We start from the raw sequence: 13,203 nt of genomic DNA, 5'->3' as shown, positions 1-13,203 counted from the left end.
TCATCCCCAACCAACGTATTCAACCAGTCCTCCGGAAAAAATGAATCTAGCAAAGAAGAGACTTGCAGCCTCTGAGCAAGAGCCTCTATGTAGCAGTGGCCTATCATCCTCTGGGCAGTGGTGGCCTATCATTATACCAAATTGTAATTGACAATATCGGTCTTCATCCGATGGAAAATGTTATTTCAATCAGCTAACAACAAAATCAATGTCCGAAGATGGCACAGGTGGCATGTGAGGGACTTCTTCTCACAAGGAACGCATTACGGTGTAATTCTTTAGAATTAAAATGAATATTTATAATATTTTTATTTAATAATTGTAATTATATGAATACATTTTATTTTGTTTAGTGTTGAACTAATCTTATTATGGAACATGTTCTCCTTCGTGTAGGTAAGCCATTCAATGTCAATGTCTATAAAAATCCTATTTTTTGGCACAACTTCTACTTGTGTTGAGACAAGGCATTAAAAAAGTATAGAAAAAGCCAGTGTTGGAGACAATGCATGTCCATGTTGAGACAAAACATTAAAAAGGTGTTGGAAAAATACCATGGTGGAGCCAATGCATGTAGATGTTGGGACAAGGCATGATCGTTGGTGTCGGGACAAGGCATTAAAAATGTGTGGAAGAAGCGTGTGCTGAGAGAAGATATGGAAAAAAATCATGTATCTTGTCAAGGTGTTGAAATTAGCTATAAATATTCAGGTTCTTAACTAAAATTTATCGTTGTGTTGGGCTAGATTTTAAAGTAATAAGAATCTAATGACCTATATATCACATACAACTCATCCCAACAGTAATGTTGCTTAGCAAGGTGGATATTGTTGGAAATAGAAAATGTACATGTAGGGAGGTGTGAAAAAAGTTCATTTTTCTACCAATGCCCATGGGGTGTCATAAACTAACTATCCATCATCGTAATTTAATTATATAATCTTTATAATTTAATTTTGATTTTAACAATTGAAAAAATCATATAAATATTAGCTAACTATTATAAATTAAATACAATATTTAATCTTTAAGAAAATATTCTAAATTGATCATTAAAAAAAAGAAAATCTAAAAACTCCAATTCTAAAAAAAATACTTATTAATTTGATAAAACAATGTTTATATAATTTTTTTTAAATGGTCAAATGTTATTACTATTCAAACCTTTCTTGGAAATAGATGCTACTACCTATCAAAATAAATAGCAATTCTCAAATATAGCCATTAATAGACTTACATTGTGAAATCAGTTTGCTTTCTCTTCTTTGGTTATTCTAGGTAGTTATTGGAAAGTGTGTGTGTTGGAAGAAGATATGGAAAAAACCATGTATCTTGTCAAAGTGTGGAAATTAGCATTGGGACAAGGCATTGAAAATGTGTGGGAGAATCGTTTGTTGGGAGAAGATATGGAAAAAAACACGTATGTTGTCAAAGTGTGGAAATCAACTATCAATATTCAGGTAAAGTTGTTGACACCTAATCATGGGAATTGGGTGAACAGTTGTAAATAATGTAAATAATAAATAATGGAAAAGGAAGAGTCATCAAGAGGTGAGACCCAAGAGTCACTCCCTCATTTATATAACTATGAACAATCTAAATGAATAAACACAGTTCATTTGAGGAGTTACCTCCTGGCCTGACATGGTATCAGAGCCAGCTTCATTTTTGGCTTCCCTCTCTGCCCTTGTAACTACCTCCTGTCTATTTTCTTCATATTTTGCAGAACTAACACCTCTGTCATACTCCTGAGGCCTCTACCATACTCCTAAATCCTACATTGTCATATGCGTTTTTGGCCCATATTCCATGCATACCATACTACCTTCGATCTCCATACTTTTTTGCCTCTGGCTTCCAGTGAAGTAAGGAACCAATACCACCGACTGAATAGCATAGAGAGGAGTTTTATGAGGAGGATGCTCTGCTACTCTTAGGACATGGTCATGCTACTTGTTCGTTAAATGTTTTGAAGACTGTGTTTTATAATTATAAGGTGCATCTTTGGATACTTCTGGTACGAATTATTTTATATACATTTAATGATTTTGTTGCCTGGAGGTGATGCGTGAATGTAGTGCAATGCATAATGGTGCGGTGAGCATGGAAGAATCTTGGTTCAAACTAGAGCCACGAGCAGTGCCCTCCAACAGACCTCCATACCACAAGCACGCGAAATGGTGCAGAATGGTATACGTTTATAACTGTCATAGCATTTTTATAAACTATGGAAAATTATTTGCATTAGCTTCTATTGTCTCCATATTATACCGCTCTCCGTAGTAATGTTGTATGCTATATGTTGTGCCTCCCCGTGGTATGTTGTATATTGTCTCTTAAATGGGCTTCGTCATCATATACCGGTTTTGTCACTGTGATACCTGCATTGGTTAAAATATATAACTGTTTTTTTTTATACCAATTTTAATATATGTCTTGTTTGTCATTCAACACATGGTAACCACTCTCTACTATCCAGGATACCACTATAAAAAAAGACTCAAACCACAGTCTCTCACCATACCACTACTCTGCAGTAATACCTCCCCTCCGCAGTATTACCTCCTCCAGTGATCATATGTAACGGTTGTCATACCTTGTTGTGTCATACGTTAGGTTTACATTGCCTCCCCCATATACACCCTTGTTGTTCACTTTAATTGCTTATTGAATTAAACAAAAAAGTGTGACATTAATTGTCAACCCAGGGAAGTCTTGTTATTTCAAAGGCAACTGCGTACTATATGAAATCAATTTTAAAAGCAAAAAAAGTTGTAGTACAAACAAATCATGCCCTACTTTAACAAACTGAAGCTCCACTCTGCATTACAACAATTACACTCTATTGCAGATAACCAAAGAATGCTTAATTCCATTCAAAGAATCATATAATGAAAAAGAATCAAGCTGCAAAGGAAAACAATGGTTGTGTTGTAACAGAGAGTCAGGACCCTATCCCCAGAGAAGGAATCTCCAGCACCTACCTCTGATTAACTAGCTTGCCAATTCACTCTGTAACTTAATCACCAGTGAAACCACTCATGAACTACTGTGAATAATACAATAATCAATTGAGAAAGAAACAGAGTTTCAGCAAAGGTATTGTAAACAATATTCAGCAAACAGTACTTGTTAACAAGGCATGAATAAAAGACACACTTGACACACTGCAGAAATATAATGGGTGAATCTTGTGATGAAGGTGGGCCCTGTCCTTCTCACAAGATTCCCAGGAAACAAGAACTAGAAAAAGATGTTCAGAACAAAATTTTATTCATCCATCAATATGTCATATTACAAAAATAATTCCAGTCATGTTCCTTCAGCTAAGCCTTTTTCCATAGTCTGTTCATCCCCCTCTAATGTAGATGTCTCCTCTTTATAAAGAGGAGACATCTATTACAAAAAATTTACATTATTTTAACCCATTATACAAAAATAGGGAAATCAATTTCCCGTCAACAAAATGTTGTTACAGTAATGTTGTCTTTAGATCATAGGCGTTACATCCAGTGTAATAGCTTCCTCGGTGATCAGTCTGGTTACTTTGCTGCTGTCAAAATTAGAATGCAAATCCCAATTGTTTCAGCATCAAGATTCGCGTGTCATTTTTACTGTTTCAGAAACTACAAAAATAGTCTCCAGGCTGTTTCAGCAACGCGGATTGCACATCATTCTTTAATTGTTCAGCATTTAATAATTCAAATATTAACTATGAATATGTCGTGATTATATGCTAAATAATTAAACGTATAGTGATGAGAAGAATCATTACATACCTTTGGGATTAATTAGGTTAAAACACTAGCAAGGACTTTTAAATGTAAGTTGAAAAGGGTGATATTATAGCAAAATATATGGTCAAAAAGGGACAATATGAGGTCCTAACAACCCTTCCCATAAATCCCCACCCCCATATACTCCCTACCCCATATACACTCTCCCCCAATAACACCTTCCCCCAAATAACACCTCCCTCAAATATACCTCTGCCATATATCAGAATTAGATTTTTTTACCATGAGTAAAATTTTTCAACAAAAGAATTTTTTTCTACAATACACAGATTTTACAATGCATTCATTGATATCTATTGTGGGAGTGGTTCTCACTGGGAAGGAGAACTATCTAGAATGGTCACGGAAGATCAAACACACTCTCATTTTTAATGAGATGTGGAAAGGAGTTTGTGTTGGAGAAGGAGACAAAGAACCAGAAAAGCCTACCTCAAACAAAGAATTCACCATTTGGGAAAATAAGAACAGCAAAGCATGTGCCTTGATTGCAGCATTTATAAATGAAGTTTTGAGTCACCATATTTCGCCATTTTCAAATGCTTTCGAAGCCTTACAAAAATTGAAAGAACTCTAAGGCTCACACTCCGCGCTTGAATTTGTTCAACTCATGATTAAATTGTTCAGCCTTGAATTGGAAAATGTTGATCATCTTGCTCTTGCATCAGAAGTAAAATCTATTATGCATGATATCAAAGTCACTAATTTTGAACTAGACATTCCTCTTATATCTTTTGTCAAGGCACTTTATCCCACTTATTCAAATTACCTTGAGTCATTGCAAGTAAATGGAAACCTCAAAGCAATTACCTTTGACTCCGTTGTGAATAAATTTGCTAAGAGAGAGAAAGCTTTTGGGAAGAAGATAGCTCCTCAGTATTCTGAAGAGGATGTGTGTCTTGCACATAGAGACAAGAATCTTGCTCAAGATTCTTCCAGAGGAAGAGGTGGTCGAAGAGGAAGACGAAGAAGAAATTTCAGAGACAGGGGGGAAGACACTCTCAAGGAGAAAAGTTTGATTTGCATTGCATACGTTGCAATAGAGATGGATCACATGATGCATCCACATGCAAGTTGCCTTGGGACATAATTGAGCAAGAAATAAATCAAACCAAAGGTAAATCTAATGACAAAGAGAAAGGTAAGGCACCTAAATCCGCTCACTATGTTGTGGCACATTATAATACTGGAGTAAATGAAGACCTGTTTAATGCTTCACTTACTTCCTGGACAAATTATTTGTTGCTTGATTCAGGAGAAACTTGCCACATGAATTTTAGAAGAGATTTTTTTGAATAATTTACTGACAATGTTGATGGAGCAGTTTACTTTGCAGACAAATCAAAACTCAAGCCATCAGGGCTTGGCACATTCAGGCTCAAATTTCCTGGTCTTCCAGACTTTCTTCTGCATCATGTTTTATATCTCCCACAACTAAGGAGAAACTTGTTGTCCTTGGTCCACATCTGCCACCAAGGGCACTCCATTCATATGTTTGATGGAAAGTTTGAGGTGAGAAAAACATCAGATCACTCACTTTTCATGACAAGGATAGAAGAAGAAAGGCTTCTCAAGCTGCAAGGTACCTCTGCTCGTGCACAAAATTTCTCATACAATTCTCATTATGATGAAGGTACATTTCCATCAAGTCTATTATGGCATGCTAGATTTGGACACTTGAACTATGATAGCCTTCGCTTGTTGAAGAAAAATGGTGTTATTGGTTTGCCTACAATTCCTAGGAAACTTAAGCAATGTGATGCTTACATTCTAGGAAAGCATAGCAAACAGTCTTTTCATGATTCACATTCCAGAGCACATAGGAAACTTAAACTCATTCATTCATATTTATGCAATCCAATGCCCATTCCTTCTGCAAATGGAAATAAATATATTATGGCATTTATTGATGATGACACTAGAATGTGTTGGGTTTATTTGTTGAAGAACAAATCTGATGCTTTTCAAACATTCAAGAACTTTCATACATGCATTGAAAATGATGCACAATCTCATATTGGCTCTATTCTCACTGATAATGGAAAAGAATACACTTCAAATGAATTTGAAAAATATCTTCGCCAGCATGGGGTAAAACATCAAATTATTGTTCCTTATAATCCCCAACAGAACAGAGTAGCTGAAAGAATGAATAGGCCAATCTTAAATATGGTACGTTCCATGATGTTTTTCAAGAATGTAAAATTGATGTTTTGTGTTGATGCAGTTCTATGTGTTGTATATGTAAAGCATATATGTCCATCTAATGCTATTAGAAACAAGACTCCTTATGAAATGTGGTATGGCCACATTCCTTCAATAAAGCATCTCAGGGTCTTTGGTTCCACCTGTTATGCCTTGATAGCAAAAGTACATAGAAACAAACTTGGTGCAAGGAGTCGTAAGTGTATCTTCTTGGGGTATTCAAACACCTCCAAAGCATATCGTCTCTATAATGAAGTTAATAAAAAGTTTGTTGTATTTAGAGATGTAATTTTTCTTGAATATTCCAAAGTTGACAATGTTTTTGAGGGGAAACTTGATTGCTTGGATAGATTCGCAAACGAAAAATCATTTCAATAATTTGATAATCAGATTCCAAATCTTGAAGGGGGGATTCCTATGTTGGATCAATATGTGGAATCTTCTTCTGAAGCACTCTCTCCCCCACATGAAACTCCAACCATAGATGATACTTTGAGTGATGTGATTGATAGAATTGGGAGACTCAATCTTGATTCATTCCCAACTCAATCAACTGAGAAGCCTGGACCATCTCAGAAAGGTCCCCCAAAGTGGCTTACAAAGACACTTTAAAGTGTTCATCCTAATGAAGTTGGAAAGATAGGAACAAGAAATTAAGCCATGAAAAATGGAAGTGATGTAGATGGTTCTGATTCACCTGTTGATATGGATGTTTCTATGATTGTGAATTGAATTTATCTACATATTTTGAACCAGCTTCCTTCAAAGAAGCTACTTCTCATGATGAATGGAAAAAAGAAATGTAAAAGGAGTATGATGCCTTGATAAAGAATGGAACTTGGAAGCTAGTTGATCCTCCATTGGGAACCAAACCAATTGGCTACAAGTGGGTCTACAAGAACAAGTATAAAGTTGATGGCTTGATGCAGGGATACCCCCGCTTACCCCCACAATATGCGTGTAAAATGTATAAGCACATTAGTCCCAGGAATTTTAACTCTCTAAGGAGTCAAATCTTCATTTTGAATATGGTTAAGGCCCTTTTTCTCATTCTCTGTAAAATAATTTATAGACTGACTAATTCTAACCCTTAATCCACCTTTTCCTTTGTATCGAAACTCAGTCACCTGCTTCAACCTTCATTAACCTTTTATTAACCCTTAAGCCGCATGTATACCAAACCCCACTTCATAACTATGGTAGACAATGGACTTACCACATAAACCTTCTTTATCGCGCTATATTTCAATTATAACCCGTTTATAATTGAAATAACCACAAACACACAATAACTTACCTTTTCGCCCTTTTCCTCGGTCCTTTCCGGACTTTAAAAATAATTCACCCACGTTCATAACTTCATCGGGTTCGCCTCATCGCTATCGGCGCATTGCTTAATAGCATTCCATCGTACCTTCACTTAACCTTCGTCTGATCGTCGATTAAACTGATCTCCACCATCCATTTCTTTCCACGATCCAACGATCAATATCTTTTCCCGCTCAATTAAACTGTACGACACTCCTCCGTTGTTGATCTACGCTTAGTGGATCTAACTATCCATAGCAATTTCGAGTCAACAAACAGCACAGAGAATACCCGCCCGAAAAGCAGTTTTTTCTCTCTCCTCCGCTGCTACGTGTCGCTCAGTTAGTGGAATCGGGTGATTACCCTTCAATACCACTTACCATCCTTCCTCTGCCCAAAATACCACTTAAGGTTTTGAGAAACCACCTCTTCGCTACGTTATCTTCTGCGCTCTTTCACCATGCGATGATCGTCGATCGGACGGTCGACATCTATTTCTTCCGCCATTCCTCCATCAAGGTTCGTTGAACCTCAGTGGTTTGATCTAGACCATTGATCTCTGAGATAAAATGGCTCCTGTGCATCGACAATTCGCCCCTTCATTCGTTCCTTTGCTTGACCTTAATTCATTTCTTCAATGTTTTGTGGTTTTGGGTTTTCCTTCAGGGTTTCGACCTTTCTGCTATTCTGTTGCACTCTTCCTGAGCTTAACTCTGCTAATTCTCAAATCGTTGCCTCTCCAGAGCATTACTCTGAATCTCCAATTGGATTCAATGACCCACTATGATTCCTCTAAACCATTCTCCTCTCTGCGTAGTTCCAGAGAACTCTACCTGCAACCTCTGTTATAGAATACGCAATTTATATGTAATTCAATCTATCAATACCCGTAACACACACATATATACAGTTGGGATAAACCTCTGTATTGATAAATATGAACAACTGATTACATATCGAGACTCTCTGTCTCTCAAGCCTCTTCAATATCAGTGGCCTCTTGCCCCTTACACTCTGCCCGTAGGCTTACATTTATACATAGGACTCTATAACCAATTTCCTAGTTTAAATCCTTAATCTACTAAACTGACTCCTAAATGTCCTCTCTAGTTCCTCGAATCATGAAACTACCTTAAGAGTTATAATTGATTTCTAACTCTCTTGTCATTATTAACCACTCATGTTCTCCTTTATTTGAGAGCATTTACAAACATCTCACATTATCTAATTAATTCCTATCCTACTCACTCAAAAGCCTAAATATTACCTTAATTCAATACTTAGGAATCCAACTTCCTTAAAACATATGACCCCCCTATGTCTACTAAAATACAATGATTTTCTCTTAGGTTGAATGCTCCTGCATCATGGCTCACTTGAAAAGCACAAAGCCAGGCTTGTGGCAAAAGGTTTTTCACATAAGGAAGGGGTCGATTATGAGGATACTTTTGTCCCCATAGCAAAATGGGCTACCATCCAGACACTCTTTTCCCTAGCATCTCAGAATGGTTGGAAAGTCCATAAAATGGTTGTAAAAACTGCTTTCTTGAATGGAGACATGAAAGAGAATGTTTTTATGTCCCAACCTGAAGGATTTGTTGTGAAGGGACATGAACATAAAGTATGCAAACTTGTGAAATCCTTTTATGGCCTCAAGCAATCACCGTGAGCCTGGTATGAAAAGTTAATTGAGCATCTTCTAAAACTCAATTTCAAACATTATGATCTTGATGATGCAACTTTGTTTGTCAAGAAAGTTGGAAAAACAGTTGTATATCTTATGGTATATGTAGATGATCTTTTGATGACAGGGAGAAATTAGAGCTACATTGCATCCATAAAGAAGGAATTAAGGAAATTTTTTGAAATGATTGATTTGGTCTATGTTCATTACTATCTTGGTATTGAAGTAACTCAACATCCGAAGTCTGTATTCCTTTCTCAAAAGAAGTACATTGGAGATCTGTTGAACTGGTTTGGCATGGCTGAGTGCAATCCTCTAACTACTCCAATGGAACAAAGCTTAAAGCTCACATCCACTAAAGGAAAATAATTTGAGGATGCAACAAAGTATAGACAGCTTGTAGGAAGTCTCAACTACCTGACTAACACTAGATCGGGCATTTCATTTGTTGTTGCAATCCTCTCCAGTTTTATGCAAAAGCCTTGAGAGGGACAATGGTCTGCTGCAAAAAGAGTTCTAAAGTACTTAAAGGGAACTCAAGACTTTGGAATCAAGTATACACAGGTGGGTGACTTCAGGTTGATTGGATACTATGATTCAAACTTCGATGGAGACAAAGAAAGAGGGGTATCTACTTCTGGTTATGCCATGAGTATTGGATCAGGAGTTATCTCCTAGAGATCACGCAAACAATCAATTCTAGCAAATTCCACAACAAAGGCAAAATATGTGGCAGCAGCTGAGGCAACAAAAGAAATTGTGTGGCTCAAGAAAATTTTGGAAGATTTGCAGGTAAAACAAGTACATTCAACTCCACTCATGATTGACAACACCTCTGTAATAAAGTTGGCCAAGAACCCAATGTTCCATGATCGAACGAAACACATCAATACAAGATACCATCTGATTCGACATCATGTTGAGGCCAAGGCAATCCATCTACGCCATTATTCCACTAATGAGCAGATTGCAGACATCTTCACCAAAGCACTTGGAAGAGAAAAGCTTGAAAGATTCAGAATGATGCTTGGACTCACCAACATCCCTTTAGATTAAAGGGGAGAATGTTGACACCTAATCATGGGGATTGGGTGAACAGTTGTAAATAATGTAAATAATAAATAATGGAAAAGGAAAAGTCAGAGGGGTGAAACCCAAGAGTCACTCCCTCATGTATATAACTGATGGAAATAATACTTGGGGGGGGGGGGTGAATCAGTACTAGCAAGTCAATAATTTTTCATTTCCATAATCAGATTTATATACGCTATTTCAGTTAATGGAACTTGCGTGTATACGCAACTATGTTTAAGGAAACTAGCGTATATCATGCAAACTTATGATTCAGTTAATTCATCATATGTTGATCTTTAATTAGTGCATCAGAACCATATAAACAGTAACCAGGTGTAGAAAAAAACAGAACAGACAATCACACACATGAACACAAGGTATAAGGTGGAAACCCAATGTGGGTGAAAACCACCTGCTGCAATTGTCTCTATCTTCTTTTTAATAAGAAACTTCTTTTTACAATTTTTGTACTGGTTCAGTCTTATACTAGTACGTAGGCTTCTACCTGCAGAAGGCTACAACCTACTCTCATTCTCCATCTTCTCCTGGAAGGGAGCTACAACCCCCTAGCTCTTGTACTAGTTGATATGTTTACTAGTACGTAGGTTCCGGCCTACAAAAGGGAACAACCTTCTCTTTTCTTCCAGGGACCACGTTTCATAAATTTTCAGACTAGATCCATCAATAACATCATTCAATCATCAAATATATCCGCATCAACCAATCTCCTTTGCACCAACCACAACTGAATCAATCAATCACTTTGAAAACCCTTCAATCTGATCTTTTAGAATGCTATAACCAGAATACAGTAACCAGAACACAAGCCAGAACCCAGAACACTGCAATAGCAAAAAGAAGCAGCTAAAACATATTTTATGAGGTATACGCTACTTCCATGTGTTGAACCTGCATGCATACGCTCTTTTCTCAAGGCGAACCTGCGTACAAATCTGCAAATCAAATTTAATATGTATATGTTGTTTTGATTTGCAAAACCAGCGTGTATACATGCCTTTTCTAAAGTGAACCTCTGTACAGATCCGTAAATGATTATTTAAACATTACAATAATTCCATACTTCTGTTATACCCAGATCATCATATTTACATATTACAACATGTGTCAGTTATTCAAATAAATGATCAAACCACATAAAGATACTTCACTTCAAGCCTTAAGATCTTGACCCATCATTAGATCTTATCCTTCATCAAGCGCTAAGGTTCATCCTTGGTTCAGATCCAGCTATGCACCATAACCCAATAACCTGTACACTAGATCTTGCTCTTCATCAGATATTCAATACTTGAGTGCCTTTGCCTAATGATCTTCTCCTCCTTTTATAGTCTTAGGCCTTTACTCAATACCATGGACCAAAACCACTTAGGACCAATCCCTTGGACCAAATACCTCGAGCCATATATCTGGACCAATACCATGGATCAAAATACCATGGACCGAAATAACCATGGACCAAATAGCTTGGACCAAAAATTAGTTTCCAAGATATCGCGCCTTTCATTCTATGAAAGTGCATGTGTACGTATACGCTTATTTTGGTCTCTTAACCCGCATGTATACACTACTTTTTCAAGGTGAGCCTGTGTATACTTGTCTTTCCTCATTCTGTGAAGTTTGATCTGTAACTCTGTGTTGTTGACTTGCTGAACTGTGATTTGTCATCTGAGTGAGTTTCCATCAAGGATAACACCTGTGTCATAGTGCCAAATCTGTGTCATAATGCCAACAATTCTCCCCCTTTGGACTTGATGGCAACCCCAAGTCACTTCTCCCCCTTTCATCAAGGGCAAAGGGTTATGCTCCCCACTGAGTAGATTTGAATCTCTCTGATATGCTAAAGTGTGTTGATTGAGCTCATGATCGAGTCCATGCTCCCCCTGAATATAAGCACGGTCTGCAAAAAGATGTTCTAAAGAAAAACATGACTCTATACCTACACCATAAATTGCCTTCCTATCACCAATGACTCATACATACATCCATCTCCTAACCATGTGGGGATATACCAATTTTGACTCATTCACCCAACCAAGTGGGGATATACCAATTGTTTATACATGTCAAAACAGAACATTACATCATCCATCCCATGCATAGTGGGGTAACAAAATAGGTCGTTTCGTGACCTTTACATTAAAAGATATACATGACATATATAACAGAGACCAAATTATCTTAAATAAGACCATGATAGTCATCAGCGACTATCAGCAGCATCTGTCAATCAGCATCCAGACTAGCAACCATGTTCTCCCTCTGAACCTATTCCACCTAAATCAAAAAACAACTATGTAAATATTTGTACCAAGATCTTCTAAGATAATGCCAACAATGCATTTTTTAGAAGTATATGCTTCCCTTGAACCTGTGCCAAATGATCACTGTCAGATCTGATCATTTCATATAGTAGAAGAGTTATCAAGGCATCATCATCAAACAAATTATGAGAGCCAACATATTTCCACATGTCATCCATAGACTGTAAATATCATTAAGCAAAGCAGATAATTCATTAACCATATCAGACCCCTTTCATCCTGAGTTGGCCCTTGCTTTTCCTCAAACCAACATATACGTGACTGTATCCACAGAAACTGGCGTATGTACGCGACTACGCTTCATGAATTTCGCATATAACCACCTTTCTCTGAAACAGATAAGTTTTAACAGTAGGATGATGCATCCACTACTCCCAGTTTCTGTCTGAGATATTCAAATGTCTCTCTGGGCAGTGATTTGGTGAATATATCAGCAACCTATTCTTTGGAGGGAACATACTCCAATTTGACCTTTTGTTCAAGCACTTGTTCATGTAGAAAATGATATTTGATGGGTATGTGCTTGGTCTTGGAATGCATGACTAGATTCTTTGAAATACTAATGGCACTTGTATTATCACATAGAATGGAGATGGGTGGAGTAGTTGTGATTTGAATGTCTTGCAATGTTTGCATAATCCAAAGGAGTTGTGTGCAGCAAGATGCAGCAACCACATATTCTGCTTTAGCTGTAGATAATGCAATTGAACTTTGTTTTTGATGAACCAAGACACTAAATCTGGAAACCATATAAAATGCACCACCACTAGTGCTTTTTCTGTCATCAATGCTTCCT

The sequence above is a fragment of the Pinus tabuliformis genome, chromosome 7 (genome assembly GCF_031772625.1).
Source record: "Pinus tabuliformis cultivar Carrire ecotype Pingquan chromosome 7, CPIR1, whole genome shotgun sequence".
In the NCBI taxonomy this organism is placed as follows: domain Eukaryota; kingdom Viridiplantae; phylum Streptophyta; class Pinopsida; order Pinales; family Pinaceae; genus Pinus; species Pinus tabuliformis.
The sequence above is the reverse complement of the archived record's forward strand: the minus strand, read 5'-3'. Positions refer to the sequence as shown.